Genomic DNA, 19,822 nt, shown 5'->3' on the forward strand with positions numbered 1-19,822 from the left:
AAAGAGCTTCAGCAAGGGAAGATCGTGGATAGAATAGGCAGATAAAATGTATATGAATATGAATTTCATTTACAGTATATGTAACAGAAGTCTAGTGTGTGGCTAGGAAAGGGATATTGATATTTATACAATAAAAGGTTATGCCCAGACATGTCAGGTGGTTTGAAAGGAATTAGAAGTTGAGAAGCGGAACGTAAAAAAATAGCATCTGATAGATGATGACTTGCTGAGTATTTACTGTATATTGGAAATTCTAAAATAGGGAGATAAAAACGGAATTAAGATAATCGCACTAGAGTTCAGAAAAGGACCAGTGTTCAAGAAGCAGACGGGGCTGTTAGTAAAAATCTGAATGCCGGAGTTCGAACCCTTTAATTTTCCATTATTATGAACTTGTGCCCATGGTACTTTGGTGGGGGTATCTGCGTCAATGTTTTCAGTTATGATTATAAGCAAAATATAAAATGTGTGCCACCCTAGGCTCATGACATATAGGTTTGGTTCTAGCCTGGAACAGGGTCTTTACGGTGCTCCTTCGCCAAGATGGGTATATGGAACTTATCCGCGGACAGCAGAAACTTTACAGTAGCTTATATTAATGTAACCGTAGTGATTAAAAAATAAAATTACGGACATTGGCCATTTTAATTGCATATCAGTCATAGGGGGTTTAGTTGTACAAATCTTTGACTGGAGCAATATCAGTGGAGCTCATGGGTTAAGTCCCAGTTGGTAATCACAAATCTTTGATTGGAACAATATCAGTGGCGCTCATGGGTTGAGTCCCATTTGGTAATCCCAAATCTTTGACTGGAGCAATATTGGAGCTCATGGGTTAAGTCCCATTTGGTAATCCCAAATCTTTGATTGGAACAATATCAGTGGAGCTCATGGGTTGAGTCCCATTTGGTAATCCCAAATCTTTGATTGGAACTGTCAGTGGCGCTCATGGGTGAAGTCCCAATTGGTAATCCCAAATCTTTGACTGGAGCAGTGCTGTGACGTTTTCTGATGCCTGGCTTGATCCAACCATTATTCGCTCTTTGGTGTGAGAATAAGTGTCCTCTCCGAAAGTTAGGATGACCAGCAATTGTCAAGGGTGCCGGAAATTTAAAAATTTCAGTGCACTTTTTAAATATTGATGTATTTCAAATGGCTTTTTAATTATTGTTTTTCTGTATGTATGTAATATATATATATATATATATATATATATATATATATATATATATATATATATATATATATATATATATATAGATAGATAGATAGATAGATAGATAGATAGATAGATAGATAGATAGATAGATAGCCAGCCTAGTATAAGTACTGTATTATACCTGTATATATACAGATATCAGTAACTATCTATATGTAAATATATATGTGTGTACGTGTATGTGTATGTGTAAAGAGAAAGCCCAATTAATTTGAATTTGCACGTGTTTTGCCTCTGGGACCAGTGAGAACGTGGTGCTGTGTCGTGAGTATTCAATAACCATTGAGGGTCATGTAAATTTTCCCTCCATATTTAACTCTACTATTGGCAGCTTTAAGGCAGATTGCTGCGCAATAATCTTGAGTTGATGTATCCAACAAGTAGTTGACAACTCAGCACTTGGCGTGTTCTAATTATTCCTAATAAGTTAATGTTAGGGAACACAGGCCCATCATCTTCTCAGCTCAGTCATGCCACCTTCCTTTGACAATGTGCGAGTTCAGCTTGAAGTGCATTAGTGTAGGAAAGGGCAGCCATTGGTGTCAAGCCATTCAAATGTTTATATAATGAACAATGAATTTGCAGTAATTATCGGGTGGATTAACTGTAAGGTAATGAAATTTTATTAAGTTTAGCATTTATTGATAACTACCATTAATTTTTTTTTATCAAAGTTGAGGGGTTGTAGAAAAGTTTCAGATTCATGTCGTAGGCCAATTATTTCTTGATGTTTACCTTATAAAATACTCCTCTATTTTTTGTTTATAACAGTATGAATACTCATGTTTTTTTATTCATATCATTATGAGTATTCATATATTTGTATTCATGATCAGGTAACAAAGTTGCGACTTTGATCAAAGGCGTAGATAGTGTAAGTAGAATGAGAATTGTCATGAACAGCTGCCGTAGATGAACATTCCTCGTATGTCTGCCTCTTCTCGTGTATAGAATAAACACCTGTTACATCATACATGTGTTACACAGGTGTAACATTGCGCTTACTAACAAGCGACAACCCGCAAATGAAACGCTCTAGACATGGGTTTTGCTGTGTGGCGCATGATTGATTTTATAAGATAAGCGATGAACCGAAAGGTAAGTTTGTTTTTTTTTTTTTGTTATAACACTAGAAAATTGATTAATGGATCATTAAATAATCGGATATTGCTGATTCGTCCGTCCTTAGGTTAAAAGCCGGCCTGAGACTTGAGTGGATATCGAAGGATAATGCAACACACACACACAGATTAAGGTCAAGTCACAACTGTCTGTCTGTCTGTTTTAAGGAATTAGCAGTTATTCTGTACTTTCAGAGTGATGCCAGCGTGATGTAGATGCTTTTTTGTGAATAAAAAAGTGTTTGCCGTGACTGACCAAATACTGGTAGTGCCAATCACGGCCTCATCTCCTAATTTCATGGCGTTGATCGTGTTCGATTTGATGTTGTGATTCCGATACTGCGATCTTGAAAATATCTGGAATAGTGCAGCTTATATAATTTATATATAAGACGTAGGAATTAGCACAAACCAAGGGCTTCGTACATTCTTTGGATAACTTAGACATTAGCCATAGATTTGCCTTCAGGATATCGGATCGGAAAATGTATACGGAAGAAACATGTTTTTTTTTTACAAGTTTATTGTGGACTATATAGAGTATGACACACTGTTATTCTCATGAGTGCTTGCATCGTGAGAGTCGGCGTGCTGTTGGATCCGGGTTCGTTCTGTGGATGAGCGACTGAAAGATGTGTGACGACGCCAGGTTGCCTATCAGCCCCGTTATGTCTGTGCCCTTGTGGAAAGACCAAGGCCGAAATAATTACGGAGCAGGCTGGAAACTGAGAGGTGCTTACTGCAAGTCACGTTGCTAAATGACCACTACGCTTTTTTTTTGGGGGGGGGGCGGTGTGTTCATTTAGATAAATCACCTTCGCGTATGTAAGCGTCCACATGAAAGTATTCTTCGAAACTTCGGCTTAACGTTGATTCTTTCAGTAACCGTCGATGGAAATATAGTAACTCAGTTTTAATTATGTCATTATTGTTGTCAGGGCTTTAGAACACCAAAACGAAAGTTAATGAGTTAGGGTTTGAGGCATCTGATGAATGAGAGGAAGGCTCTTTCTTACGTAATGAATGAATGAGTGAATGGAGGTATGCTAAAAAGGAATACGGCCAATGAATTCGTGAATAACAGAGTATATTAAACCTTCCATTGACGGTCCTTTCTTTTGGGGTCTCAAAGAGGCGAGAGAAGTCTTTGTTTTGTTGATGATAATTTCTTTTAGTATCTTTGCTAATTACTTCAAATTACTTCCTGGGTGCCAACCCGCACTTTCACCTTACGGCCAGCTAATTAGCTAAAGCAGTTATTATTGATATTCATTATACTTTTGTTTAGCATATGTGAAGTACATTTGAATTCCCCCCGTTGAGGATTAAGTATGATACGGCGCTTCCTAAAGAGTCTTCCATCAGTTTATTTAACCCGAGGCGTCAAGTGCTACTTGTCTTTAGTTTTCAAACTAAAAAAAAATCTGTTTGCATTTGCAGTAGTTTGAACTTCAAATTATTTTCCATTAACTTGAAGTTTTCGCCTGTTTTTCGTTATGAAACTGTAACCTTGATTTTCACTTCAGTCGGATTTTACACTTGTATTCCTGATATGACTGCCTCGCATACTTAGTCAAGTGTTTCATCGATCGCTGTGACTGCATGGGTTTAGGTGGTTTAAATCTTTATATGTTTATAGATACTGTATTAATTTGAACATCTAATGTAAGAGAGGGTCGAAATGGTAAGTCCTACCCTTGGGATTTTAATGCCGTCCTGAAGCTCGGACAAATGTATTTTCACATTATATATAGTTATATAAAGAGTACCGCGGGCTGGACTATAGTAAGTCTAACTTGTTGTTTGTTGGCAGTGTATCGGTGTTAGTTCTTCATTGGAGGGGTGGTAGAGCTCTCGGCTAGCACGCTGTTGACCCAGCGTTCGACTCTCCGACCGGCCAATGAACAATTTTTTCTGGTGATAGAAATTAATTTCTCGTCATAATGTGGTTCGGATTTCACAATAAGCTGTAGGTCCCGTTGCTAGGTAACCAGTTGGTTCTTAGCCACGTAAAATAAGTCTAATCCTTCGGGCCAGCCCTAGGAGAGCTGTTAATCAGCTCAGTGGTCTGGTTAAACTAAGATAAACTTTTTTTTTTTTGTATCGATGTTACGCAACAATGTATGTAAGCGCATTGCTCTGTTTAGGTTTGAAGTTGTAACTATTATAATACTTGTCTTGCAACTCAAAATTATAATACTTGTCTTGCAACCCAAAACTTTCTTCAACTACAGGTGGAGTTGAGTAAAAGAAAGACAAAATATGTGGAGCCGTTTTAGTAAACTGTCTAGTTATTCGTTTACATAAAATTACCCCCGTTCTTTTCCAAGTTTTTTAAATACTTTTGCTTAAGCACGCGAAGGAAATCGGACACCTGTTTTGCTGTCTTGAATAAAATCGCCCAAAGTAGCAGTCCTCACCGTTTGTCTGTCTGCCTGGGAATGTCATTGAGGTGTTCCACGAGTACCGCAGTTGGTGTGATGTCATCAAACACAAGTCTGTTAAGGAACAGGTGTTCGATCGAAGCTTTTTTTTTTTTTTTTTTTTTTTTTTTTTTACAGTGAATCGAACATGACTTCCTTCTGCTGGTGCAAGGCGAGTAACCTTGAAGTTTTCTAACGATCGCAGAAATTAGTTTCTTTGCTTCTTTAACAATGGTAAATGGCTTTTTACAGTGTTGCTTAATGAGTGGCTTGTAACATTTATTTTTTCTTGTATACGTGATTATATCTGGACCACTTTTTACATTGAGAAATACAGAATCATTATTCGAGATTTTTTCAGGGAAAATTTATAAATGTATATGTGTGTGTGTGTGTGTGCGCATTTGTATGAATATATATGTATATAATATATGTGTGAGATATCTTTTCAGAGAAAATTTATATATATGTGTGTATATATGTGTATATATATATATATATATATATATATATATATATATATATATATATATATATATATATATATATATATTTATATATATATATATATATATATATATATATATATATATATATATATATATTGTGTGTGTGAGCATTTGTATGAATATATATGTATATATACAGTATATTATGTGTGTGTGTGAGAGTTTACTTAAAGTAATCTAAATCGTTTATTATTTGAATGGTGTTATATTAAAAAAAAACTGCGATGGACTGAGCTAACAAAGCCACGTTAGAATTTTATAATGGATTTAATAAAGGAATGGAGCTACAGGTACGTAATATTGAGGTTCGGGTGGACGATCATGTACAATATTGCAGTTACTCGTCATCCTAGAGGGTTTAGGCTCCCGACTAATGAAATTACGTCTTTATTGAGGGTGCAGTCGTCTACTTTCCCCCCCCCCAACGTTCGGCTTTCAACTTAGTCCCCGCCAGTTTGATTCCCGGGAGAGGAAAGGAATGGCATAGGCATCTTTCTTTAAGATGATGTAACTGGTTGGCAGTAGTATGCTGTGGATCGAAGTGTGTGTGTGTGTGTGTGTGTGTTAGAGTGTGGAGTGGAGAGAAAAGAGAAATAAGTCGCAAGTGATCAGTGTTCGTCAGAGAAACGGGAGGCCTCATGGAAGTAACTCGAATCCCGCTTTGTTCAAAACTCTCTCTCTCTCTCTCTCTCTCTCTCTCTCTCTCTCTCTCTCTCTCTCTCTCTCTCTAAGGAATCAAGGAATTTTATAACAGTTAATAGAACATTGTTTTATACGCAATGCTAACACTGGCCAAACTGCTGTACGGATTGATGTTTGAGAGAAAGTTGGTGTATAGAATTGATGCTAGTAACATAATATCCTGGTATAAGTATACAGAAGTCATAGCTGTAGTGTGAATAAGGGAGAGAGAGAGAGAGAGAGAGAGAGAGAGAGAGAGAGAGAGAGAGAGAGAGCAGACAACCCCAGAGTCAATACTGTACAGGACAAAGAGAGCAGCGTAATGTAATAGAAGCAATTGTTGAGGTATTGGAGTGAAAGATCATACAAATGCCCCATTTTGGGCAAAGCTTAACAAAGGCGTCTTAGGTGAATGTCAAATCATGCGGCTGTAGAATAGCTGTCACAGTGTATCTGGATTTCTTAAACGTGGAAATACAATTCTTCTAGTTTTTAAACAAAAGAAACCAGGTGGATCTGAAAATAAATTCACCATACAAAAGAGAGGTATTGTAGACTTGTATTCATGTTATGCGGAATAATGATGTGATGGCTTAATGTGCTTGTTTTCCTTTGGTGTGTTGGATATCACTAGGATATCGTTCACTATCCATATGAAGGTCTGGGATAGATAGATTGAAGAGGAGAAAGAATACCCAGCCCCGGGCAGTTGACAACGAAGATGAGGCCAAGATTGTGTCGGGGGAGATTAAAGGATGAGGAAAGATAAAAGAAAGGTGATTTGAAGAGATAATAGAAGGGGTAAGATGACCCCTCAGCAGAAGGGAATGGGGAAGAGAGAGAAAGAGAGAGAAGATTTAATTGAAGTTGGAACGATTAATCACGGAGAAAGGGAGAGAACACATTTGGTTGTGGGGAAGGGTAAATAATCAAAAGAAAAAAAAAACCAGAGGGGGGAATAACAAACATTTTGATAAAGCGCCTACATCTGATAGTTGCGAGTGAAGCCAGTGAAAGGCACACGTAACTAATCCTTGTAGATGACATCCAAATTCTTTGTACGCGGATTTTTCGGATGCCAGGATTTCTTAAGAGATGAGATCTCGCTCGATACGTGGCAGATCGCCCTTTTCTGTTGGGAAGAACAAAACTCAAGTCAATTGGATGAAAATGTCTGTTGGTAATTTCATCTGTTTCATCTCACTGTGTGAGTCAGCCCCCCCCCTCTCTCTCTCTCTCTCTCTCTCTCTCTCTCTCTCTCTCTCTCTCTCTCTCTCTCTCTCTCTCTCTCTTATTCATATCTTGAGTGATGCGGTGAGTCATGCGTGATTCAGTTTTGCAAAAAGTGCCTCAGATCGGTCAGGAATGAAGCTCTAATGATTTTGATAGGCTGGAGTTTTCCGTATGAATTCTCGACAAGTTTAACTGGGAGTTTATAATGAATACAACCCACGTATGCATCCTTTATTGTCATTTATGTAATGTTCGCGCGCGTGTGCATATGTATGTAAAATGATGGTGCAAATCGAAACTCCTCTTTTTGAAAACAAAATCTCAGTTCAAGTAATATCAGACGTTCAGATTATTCACAAGTGAAATAAAAAGTCACTTGCTACATAAGTTAGAAACTTTCGCTAGAACAAAATGAGTAATTTGGGAAGTCGCTTGTTTTGGACCGTCCTTCACTTTAATTTTGATAGCATGTACAGGCGCACATTTTTTTATTAACCACTGCGTTATTAATAGAGTTCTTGACGGGGGGTTAGTTGACTGGAGTTATCTCTAAAAATAAAGAAGGAAAAGTGAAAGTTATAATTGATGAGTGGTAAATTACATAAAAAACAATGCAGGAGAAGAAGTGCGACAGAAGGGAAAGAGACAAAGGGAAATTGAGTAAAAAGAAGGATGAAAGATAGGCGGGGGTTTGTATATAATTTTGAAAAGGTGAAGGAGAATACTAGAAGAAAAGTGAAGCCAATGACAATGAGTCTCGGTTGATTGATGATCGGTGACAAAGAGAGGTAAGCGCCGGATGGCTGTATAGAGTTGAATTCATTGCTTGCGCTTTTAGAACGTGTTAGAGAGAACTCGTATAGTGATAAAGGAAGTCCCTACGTAGGCATTTGTTTCGTTCGCTTCCCCTTGACTATTTTAACCTTTGGAAGACTAAGAAAGCTCGTGGATTCCTTCGGTTCCCCTTTTATCTTTCACCCTCGGAAGAAGCGGAAGGCTTCCTCGAGGGAATGATGTCACTCCGTTAATAAGACGCGCCGCGAAAGAAAAGGTGATAATGACGAGATGATTAAAAAGTGATGTTGTAAGGGCAGCGCTAATGAGAGAGAGTCAGAGACAGAGAAAGGGGAAGGAGGAAAAATGAGATAAAGTTCTCTCTTTTGAATGGAATATATGAAGTGAAACTCTTGAGCAATTAGCATGGTAACGACGTCCATCACGAGGCTGTGGTGGCCGTGCCAGAACAAAGCCACCTTTTCAGCGAAGGAAGGATGGAAGGAAATTTCGGATTTCTCGCTCAAGTCAAGGTGCAAGGTGCAAAGAGAGCAAGGCGGACGGAGCCTGGGAAGGGGGAGGGGGAGGGGGAGTGGGCGAGGACGGGCCCTTTGTGCGGAGGATGAGCTGGGTGAGGAATTGGATGCTCGCGCGGAGGAAGATACGTGATCAAACATTAAAAAGGGGGGAAACCTTATTGGTAGGTGAGGTGAACATATCAGAAGCTGGGTTAAGAAAGAGGGGACATCTCTCTCTCTCTCTCTCTCTCTCTCTCTCATCTAATTTTCTTTCCTTTGGTCAAAGCTGTCGTGAAGTTCATGTGACGAGTGCATGACGGCATCCGCGAAAATTGTTGAAAGCGAAATCGGATATCCTGGAATCTTGAATTGGTAGACGGGATCCGCTTAACAGCTCCAGATATTCGCTATTCCAGGAAACTGGGAGGGGACACGACATATTTAGGAGGCTGTCTTGAGGAAAAGGATAGAAGAGACCCCACGAAGGGGGTTGGAAAGGGATACGGCTTCTTGTATGGCGTGTCTCCTGTTTAAATCTTTGCTGTAGTTACTCCTTACTCGAAGTATGAAATGGTACCAAGAAATTCAACCGAAAATACTACTGTGGAATGGGGTAGCAACTTAGGGGCACTTGCTTGAGGGCGAAAACGATTTTATGAATACCGGCGTCTGCTGGAGTCAAGAAAAGAGCATCTGAGAAGCAACCTTACCTCTAAAGACCAAGCCGTCTGGTCCTACCGCTGTTCCCTACAATGGGGAAAATGTGTATGGTAAATAAGTGATAATAATATATATATATATATATATATATATATATATATATATATATATATATATATATATATATATATATATATATATATATATATAATATATATATATTATGTCATGTATGTATGAAGAATGTGAAAGACAATCATACGTGGACCTAGGAAAAGCTTCTGATAGAATCGGTAGAGGGGAAATGTGGAGGTTGTTGAGGATATAATGTTGTTAAGGTTAAAGTCTCAGAGTTACTTTATGTGTTTGGGAGTATGAAATGCACGTGTTAGAATAAGTAGGCAGGAAGGTGACTGATTTGTTGTGAAAGTAGGTCTGAGGCGCTGTTGCATTATGTTGACATTGTGTTGGCTCAGAGTTGCAAGGTAAGAAAATAGGTCGCAAATGAGCATGAAATGGATCGTGTTAATAGATACTATGATACTGTTTGGGAATAGCAAATAGAAACTGCAGCGAATGAAAAGCATTAAATATTTTAAAGTATTTGCAAACAAAAGTTGAGATTAATGTGAGCTAGTATGAGAGTATTATTATTTCACTAGATGAGACCTATTCACATGGAACAAACGCACAGGGGCCATTTACTTGAAATTCAGGCTTCCAAAGAATGTTGGTTTCAACCTCCCACCACAGATCCCACAATGCAGAGCCAGTGATTTTTCATCACCCCGGGGGAGACACGAACCCGCGACATCTGAGTGGCATACCACAACTCTAACCACTATACCAGCGGACCAGTACATTGTAACGAGTTAGATGAAGCAGTGAATGTTAGTATTGATGGTGGAAGATTAAAGGAAACATTTGAAATTATACAAACGGGTATTTGGGAGTAAATAAAATAGGATGAGAGTGGAGTCATATAAGAAAATGAAGTGTGGATGTTGTGAACGGCCACACCACGTTGAAAGCACCGTTTATCGTTCATCGGAAGTTTGGATGTTGAGTGCGCAGGAAGTAAGTGAGGTCAAAGCCGATAAAACAAAAATTTGTTTAAATGAAGTGAAACATATTAAGAAGATGAGAAAAGATTAACTTAGGGTAAATAATGGGTTGGATGGTTTTGAGATGGTTCAGTCATGTGGAAAGAATGGAAGGCACTTGGTTGGTAAAGTGTAGAATTCGTGTGTGTTAAGACGAAGCCCTCGAAACAGCTAGATATGCTTGTTACAACCGATATCGGGAAGAAAGGGCCCTATTATCCAGGAAGCACGAGAGAGAGAGAGAGAGAGAGAGAGAGAGAGAGAGAGAGCTGTTATTGAAACCAGGAACTTCACTTTGGCTAACCTAAATGGCGTGATGCAGGTAATGTGTCGTTTAATTTCACTTCTGTATCTCGTACGATGTTAAGCCAAATTTGGTAGAAGAAAAATTGAGTAGAAAAATAAAAAGAAAAGGCTGATTAGTTGTCCGGTGCTGATTGAATGGTGCCTTTCACAAGGGCAGCATGTATTGGGTGCGCAGTCTAGATACGCACCAACTGGCCCAGTATACCGGATGCACTCCATGATAGTAGCTCTTGTGGGTCATAATTGGATTTGCAGATGAAAGTGATTTTGGCGTGATTGTCAGCACCGTGTGCGTGCGCGTCCCCAAACACACAGCTCTTAGCAACATATTCGATCTGCTAAAAATTTGCCAATTCAGGGCGCCACAGGACTGCTGGTGACGGGGACAGCAGTTTTAAAAGAGGTTATTATGTGCTCCAGCATTGCTATGGGATCTTTGGGTTTGGATGGCTCCAATATAGCCAAATGTACCTCGTTGATTATGCGTTTACGATGCACCAGTACTAAAATTTCCATCTATTCCATCTGAAACTTGACTTCAGATTGATAATTTGCCTCATGGGGAGTTCGATCAGTCTTTGCAGACTGTGACACTGAAAAAAGTAGTTCCAGCAGCTGAGGGCAGATATATTGAGATGAACGCACGTGGCGTTATAATGGTGGTGTCTGTTCCACAAGTGAATGTAAATGCAGTGATTTTAGTGGAGTATAAGGTTTTTCACAGTAAGCAAATATCGGTTCTGCATTTGAGGTTCCATGATAGTCTATATTCCTGCTTATTAACAAATGGATATAGCAGTGCCTCAGTAAATGATTGGTGCACTGCGAAAACTTTTTTCCCCATTTCAAGTATTTCCATTGGGAAAAGAGCACCATTTACTGGCATAACATCGTTATATGTATTGCTCTGCAAGGAAACAAAATAATCACCAGCATGAGGATTGCAACTACAATATACCTGCAGTAACACTGAATTTAACTTCCATAAATTTTTCAAGTGTCAACCCATCAGAGGAGACACCTAAGATATGCTTAGACTACACATGCAAACAATAATAACACCTTTCTGTTTCACTTCTTAACACTTGAATAGGAAGCAGGATCCATCTCTCTCTCTCTCTCTCTCTCTCTCTCTCTCTCTCTCTCTCTCTCTCTCTCTCTCTCTCATTTTTTGTTATGAAAGGATCCGTTGTTCTGTGAATAATGACTGCTCACCTTTGTTGCGTCATACGTCTCTGCATTTAACGATGCCTTCCTATTTGAAAATGGTCTCGTGTTTCTCTCATCCTTCAGAGAACGGGGCCGGAGAGTGGGTCCACTGGCCAGATAGAATGGGAGCGAATGATAAATGGATCTTTAGTACTTTTTATGTAAAGTGATGCATTGCTATCAAGTAGACGGACGTGCGATTACCTACGTTAGGCTAATGACTTTGTTTGGGAAAAAGCATTTCGGCCCTGTGTACTTTTTCAGTACAAATTAATTGTATTCTCATACCTTTTTTTTAAACATTTGTTTTATTTATTGTATATACATATATATACTTATATGTATGTATGTGTATGTTTCCAGAGGTTGCTTAGCAAACAAATTGGCCTTTTTGCTCGTTTTTTTCTAATTAAATGTTTGAATGTGAAAAATGTTACGATAAAGTTACTTGTTTTTCATTTTCACGTTGAAAATGACGTTTTAAGGTATCGACGACGTTTTTAATTCCATTTCTTGAAGAATGCATGAAGAAAATTGTAATTTCATCTCCTATTCACTTTTTGAGTGTTTTAAAATATACCCAAAACACCTCTTTGCTATATGGGAATTTAACCAATTCGAGCGATACATCAGCGTCGTCGAAAAGCTTGTCAAGTGTTTGCTATTTATATCCCGAATAAGAATTCCGAATGCTGTCTAGATGACCATGATTTCAGTCTGCAAGTTCGCATTTGTGGCTGTTTCGTCGCTCAGGTGGAGCTCCACAAGATGCACCGCGATCTCCTCTGCTTCAGCTTCGAGATAAGATTGGCATTGTTTCGATAAGATATGGCGGATAATGAACCACGTTGAAGGCCGGTAGTGCTCCTGTGTGTCGATGCTGGGTTTATTGAGTAAGAGCTGTAGTTCAAGGGGTATTTAAATATGAAATCACGCATGGTTGTTTACTCACTTTCGTTGTAGTTTGTTGGTACTTACCATATCATTAATGTATGTTTCTGAGGAGTATGTGCCACATAACACATAAATGTTCGAATCAAAAGTATCAGTAAATATAATCGTTTTATCAATTCTTGCTTTCCTGAATTTGTATTGCGTTCTTAGAGTCAGTTATTAATACATTTTTAATACGTTGTATTTCTGCAGGACTGATGTTTATAGGTGGTGTAATGTTGCGGTGAAAACTTGAATAGAGGAGGGCGCTAGTCCTCACGCTGACGCTTGCTGCTGTTTATTCCCAAGAATATTTATTTCTTGAGTGTTGTTCATAGGAATTATTTCTCTGTCAGCTGCAACGAAGTTAAAAGCTAATTTTAACAAGTAATTTTGTCAAGCCAAATAATTGATTTTCCTTTCAAACAATCAGAACGGGAAAAATTGAGATATTTCCTCAGCCACAAAAGGTAAATGTTTGTTTGCTGAGAAGACGACCTGAGAAAAACTTAGAAAGGTCTCGGGGACTATGTCATGTTGACGGACGTTCTTCTTTACTTTTCCACCTCTCGAAAAGTACCCAATATAAGAAACCTAAGAGTGAGGATGGTGATACCAGTTAACCTTTAATGGTCTCTCACTTTGAAGTCTAGATTCTGAATACGTACATGTACAAGAAAGTTGGTGTGAAGGTGAAAGGTTAAACTCGAGTGCTTTGTTCCGCAAAACTTTCTATGTATAACTTTCTATGTATGCTCAGTTTAAAGGTTTTGAATTTTGAGTATCGTCTTACATTTGTGCTCGCTTTCTCTCTAGCTATATAATATATATATATATATATATATATATATATATATATATATATATATATATATATATATATATTTATGTATATTGTATATATGTATATAAATATATACATATATATTTATGTATATTATATATACATATATATATATATATATATATATATATATATATATATATATATATATATATATATATATATATATATATATATATATATATATATATATATCCACGATACATATACACATGTGCTACCGGGGTCTAAGCGATGTCAGGCAGGGCAGCCGATCAAGGCTACGGCCTACCCCAACGCCAAATCAAAGCCCTTCAAAAGAAGGCATCGTGCTTACCCCATATGAAAAATGGGAAAAAGCACGTTAAACGAAGATGATGTGTATGTATACAGTTGTGTATGTCTGCATCCGCGTGTTCCACTCGCTGTAAGGCTTGAAAAAATCTTCTATTTTTCTCCATCCAGCGTACCGCAAACCCCTCTCCTGTGCAACAAACACCCTTCATCTCCGTAATGTACTGAGCTCTCCCAGTTTTGTAACGCTTGTCGTATGGTAATTTCTTTTCCTCTCTTCGTTCCGACTCGCCCCTCTTTCTCTCTCCTCTCTCGCGTTCCTTGGACTATTTTTCTCATCCCTAAACTGCCCCTCCCCTTTCCCTCCTTGCTCTCGCTCCGTACTCTCCCTTTCCCCGTCTCCCTTCTGACCTCCGACAGTGACCCCGTCTGATAACGTGTACGCTCCATTGCCTCTCAGCCAAGTAATATAACGTTTCTCAACCCGAGGTCATACTTCGGTTTCCAGAAACGTGTTTATTCAGATACCTCCTATTCGAGTTTCGTTTCTTTCCCTAAGCATTCTGTTCTTGAATATTACGGAATATCCTTAGGGTAGCGTCCCAGAAAGCTTTTCCATATAAATGCAGGTTAATTGGATGTGTCGCGGTAACATTTGGTTGAACAAAGAAATTGAGCTTTAACACGTAGGAACTGAATTGGACATCCAGATACCCTATACAAAGGCTCTTCATTGCCAAGTAGCCCCAAGATCAAACCCTCCTTGCAAGGAGGTGGTGACAAGTTCCTTTGTTTTAGATCGCTTCGAGGATGTATACGGACGGTAGAACTAGACCTTGAGCTAGATCTTCATCATCAGCAGCAGCAGCAGCAGCTCCTCCCACAAAATAGAGTTCTTTGTCTTGGACGTCGGATCTTGTGTGCGGTGGTTTCCCCTTGCTGGCTCTCCTGCGTCGTTCCCCCGCTACTTTTACGATTCATGATGACGCGTTGCTTTAATCTGCTTTCAAATAGTCTAACCACATTAATAATTATTCATTGCACTTATGAAAAAAGTGAAGGATAAGAAACTTTGTAAACTTTTGCACAACGCCATCCTTACACGTGAAAAGAGATAAATGGATTATTTGATTGTTTCGGTGACATTGCTAAAGTCATGTTATTTCTGTTTCGCCAAAGATGCTGTGTATCCAGTTTTTTCGTTGAATTTATGATAAGACTTATGTGCGTGCTTAGGTGCACATGTGTATATCAGTACGTACGTGTGCGTATTTTCTCATTTATGCGTGTTTATGGCGGGGTTCGTGCGGTTCGTGTCACGACACTGTATTTCCTGCTAGTTCGACCGCGATACAAATGTGACTATCAGTTTGCAGTGAAAGGCCAGACCTCTTATTAAGGGAATAATAGAGTAGTTGAAATTTACTGTGGGGCGCTCTCGCGCGCGCACACATGCGCTAGACATGCCAGGTTTGAAGATTGTAATCCTGGGTAAATTAATATCGTTATTGATGTCAAACTCGATTGAATGTGCGGCGACAAGTGCTGAGAATCGTCATAACATTGTCGGGTGTGTGGAGGGCGATTCAGTCGTAGTGTTGTATTGAGGGATATAATTATTTTTTCTTTTTTTATGTAAGAGTCATGGGAGACTGTAGTAACTCACTATGCGTTCCTGTTGTGTGCTGAAATGTTTTGGATACTGCGGCGGTTTTTCTGATCAAGACCATGATTAATGTTTATGGGTTTCGGTAGACTGATGTGTTAATGTCTTTTGTATAAGGGTACGTCAAATCCTTCTCTCTCTCTCTCTCAATCAAGATCCATTTTGATGTGGGTATTGAATCATATACGTGGTTTTTGTTCGACTCTTAAGGGTGTCAGCTGGCAGAGAGAGAGAGAGAGAGAGAGAGAGAGAGAGAGAGAGAGAGAGAGAGAGAGAAAGGAATAAGATTACCGTAGTTTAACTAAATACAGACGTAAGTTATCAGTACATCATTACATCATATAATTAAAACGGGAGGGTCTGGGAGAGGTAATCCTCATACCATTAGGGGGAAACTCTCTCTCTCTCTCTCTCTCTCTCTCTCTCTCTCTCTCTCTCTCTCTCTCTCTCTCTCTCCAGCTGTGGGCGTGTGTTCCATTGTCAGTCCTTGTATGACGTCCGAAGCAAATGAATGTTTCACCAGCTTTTGTGTCAGTGGGATCTTGGGCCACCGTTACTGAAGGCGGAAAAGAATTCCAGGCCTTTGTCTGGAAGTCTGGTGAACAGGCTTAGTGGTTGTGGAAGTGCATCCTTGCATGTGCTTATTCCATTTTGAGTTCTATCTGAAACTCGTCTCTTTCTCTCTCCGCGATTTGACGTCAGCCGGTTTGCTAGTTTTGCCCTGTAGTAGGTATTAGATGGTGAGCCCGTGAGCTTTGAATTGTCTGGTTGATATTTTTCGTACTTTTTGACGTAATTTATTATCTGTGACATTATCTGAAAAGTAGCGAAAGTAAAAGAAAATGGACTTAGGTCATCAAATCAGTGTGTTCACACGCAACAGCCTCGCCAGAGAGAACATAATATAGGAACGCCGAGAATGTTATTATTATTATTATTATTATTATTATTATTATTATTATTATTATTATTATTATTATTATTATTATCATAAGAATTGCCAATTCCACGAACTCGACTCATTGTGAAGTGGGACCACTTTATTTTGGAAAAATCGAGTCGCATAATTAAGTTTTTATTCGTTCTTTCCATAAAAAAAACTTGGAGTGGGATATTGTTCGAGCGTTGTCAAAGCTCTTTCGTGGTTTCCCTATCAGGTGTTCATGACACCCTTTACCGTAAGTGGGTAATGCATACAAACACATTCAGGCAATCGGCCATTGTTTGCCCGATTAAGAATAGTGCGATTACACACCATTGTTGTACCGGGAAGATCCCGTTGAGCGCCAGGTAAGTCTTCGCTTATTTCTTCTTCTTTGCGTTTTGGAATGAAATGAAAATTTGGTGTTTTATGAGAGAAGTTTACAGCAAATTACCCTAAATTCCATCGAAGGTTATGGATACATAGCATATACTGTATTTAAAATATCCGCGTGCATATGTAGTTTTTTAGCATTCTGTAAAGGAAAACTGTTAACATGGCTATTTGCCTGTCCGTCCGCACTTTCTGCCCGCCCTCAGATCTTGAAATTTACTTAGGCTAGAGGGCTGCAAATTGGTGTGTTGATCATCCACCCTCCAATCATCAGACATAACAAATTTTGTTTCATTAAGGTTAAAGTTAGTCCAGATCGTGCGTCTGGCACCGCTTTAGTGTCCAACAACACAGACCACCACCGGGCCGCGGCTGAGAGTTTCATGGCCCGCGGCTGAGAGTTTCATGGCCCGTGGCTGAGAGTTTCATGGCCCGCGGCTGAGAGTTTAATGGGCCGTGGCTGAGAGTTTCATACAGCATTTTACGCTGTACAGAATACTCGATTACGCCGAAGAAACTTCAGCGCATTTTTTACTTTATGTGCATCATACAAACTTTCGTGAGTTGTTCGACCTGAGTGAGGACCCAGGCAAGGCCCAGGCCCAGGAGTCACGATTCGGGTGAAGTATTCCTCGAGGGCAGCGGCCGTGTCACGTAAAGACTTGGCCCGTGTTAATGGTATAATAATGATAATGAGCTAAGCAGTCAAGTTGCCGATTAGCGTCAATTCGACCCACTCTTAGGTTGTAGTAGTCTATTATTAGTGATAAGATAGCCTTAAATAGGGCAATATTTCATTCGTGTTATAGCAATAGAAAACTGTTCCATTTCTGCAAAAGTACGCGAGCTTTATGTTTGTGATTTTACCCGTATGTTTTTGTATGTAAATGGTTACGTTAATTTGGTAGTTAATGCTCAGACATATTTATAAGCTTGAGTGTGTTGAGGAAATAGGTATTTAGGTGTTGATGGTGGAGGTCCACCTGTGCTAATCTTACACACACACACACACACACACACACACACACACACACACACACACACATATATATATATATATATATATATATATATATATATATATATATATATATATATATATATATTCAAGTTTGGTGGTTTTTAATAATCACAGTGGGCGACGATATGAATATAGGGCAGAACTGCGCACAGTTTTCCTCGAATGTTTTGAACTGTGGTAAATATGTACCTCAAGGAGAAGCGATTAATTGCGGTGGGGTTGTATTTTGGCTGTTGTAGAGGGGCGGGCGTTTGGTATATGTGGGGTGTTGCAGGTAACAGAAAGGAGAGCTGGAGGATTGCCGGCAATGGCGTTGCTGATGTGGAACTGATGGGCATCACGGGTGTTAGTGCGCCGTTGCTTGTTGCCCTTTCTCTCTGCGTTGTCTTTCTCCTCTGTTAGGTCGTGATTCGGAACTGTTTCACCCTTTCTCCTAAGTCGTTTTGCATCATGGAGTTTTCTTTTGCATTTATATGAAACGAATATACTGTCACACACACACACACACACACGAACAATATATATATATATATATATATATATTATATATATATAAACAATAATTATATATATATATTGTATATACAAACAATAATATATATATATATATATATATATATATATATATATATATATATATATATATATATATATATATATATATATATACACATAGACACACACAAATTGATAGTGTCGTACCCAGTGTGGAAATTCTGTTGTAATATGAAATGTTTAGAACATTTCCATTTTATATATATGTGTGTGTGTGAGAGAGAGAGAGAGAGAGAGGGGGGGGAAGTAACCCACCTTCATTTTACTCGTCTAACTGACTTTGCCATAACTTTCCCCAATCTTGGTTCTCTGTTTCGAGTAATACCATCAGCCGTTGAAAGTCGTTGCATGTGCGGTTGTTGGTTTGGCATGGGTACCGTTGCGTTGAATTTATTTCCAGTTGAGGCCGGGATGCCTTGCAACATGTTGCATGCTGCTCTTGTTTCTTCATTTGGCCTTTTTCCGCGTGTATTTTCATTTATTCTTTTATTTTTCCGTCACATCCAAAATATCTCACGATTTGCCTTTGCTCTAAATAGCGCCATTTTTGCCTTTTGAAGTCAGTTTTCACTTTTTTAAATTCACCGTGAATTAGCTTATATTTTTGCCATTGTTCAAAATGGCAAAATTTTTTCTACATTTAAATTGATATCATTATTTCTACTTCAAAATGGCACAATTTCCTCTTCAAAATGAGTTCTTTTCTGCGCTCAGAATGACTTCATTTTTCTACTTCACAATGGGTTAAGTTTTCAGCGTTCAAGATGGCTTTTTTTTTCTCTCAAAATGGTTTCAGTTTATCTCATTTTAAAATATTTACCTTTTTTATCTTTGTTCAGCTTTCTTAATGTTTTTCCTTAGCGTAAAGTAGCTTAGCCTAATTGATTTTTATTATTATTATTATTATTATTATTATTATTATTATTATTATTATTATTATTATTATTGTTGTTATTATTATTATTATTGTGCAAAAGTAGTTTGTTTTGTAGCTGACAAAAATAACTTAATTTTTACCTTAAGTCAGAAGACCTCCTTAAACTCAAAGTAACTCAGAAAGTATGTTTGTTACAAAGTGCTTTATAGTTGCCATTTCCGAAATTAACTTCATTTTTACTTTCGCTCTAATCACCCCATTTTTTGTGTTTGGTTTTTTACTTTGTTCAAAGCTGGTTCTGTTAAGCCCAGTTTTTGCCCTTGCATCAAATTGATTTTGTTATTCTTTGCAAATAAAATTATTTTCAGCTTCGGTCGCTAAGTAATTGGCTTGGATAATTTGATCCTTGCGGGATATATATTTGCGTACAGTATTTGTTTCGTGTTCCCGATGGTGTGTTTCTGATGCTGTTATTGCTACTATATATTCCAGCTGTAGTGGTACCAATGTTTACTCCGTAATATTAGTATTTTAGATTAGACTACTAACTTATAATACTACCTCTGCTATTGTGCTCTTTAT

General features: G+C 38.4%; 1 protein-coding gene across 14 annotated transcripts in view; it reads left to right on the plus strand.

Moving 5' to 3' along the window:
• The window catches only part of mim (missing-in-metastasis), a 347,917-nt gene that overhangs the window by 80,210 nt on the left and 247,885 nt on the right, over positions 1–19,822 (plus strand). The gene's annotated exons all lie outside the window — the stretch shown is intronic.

This window comes from Macrobrachium rosenbergii, chromosome 29, assembly GCF_040412425.1.
Source record: "Macrobrachium rosenbergii isolate ZJJX-2024 chromosome 29, ASM4041242v1, whole genome shotgun sequence".
Lineage (NCBI taxonomy): Eukaryota > Metazoa > Arthropoda > Malacostraca > Decapoda > Palaemonidae > Macrobrachium > Macrobrachium rosenbergii.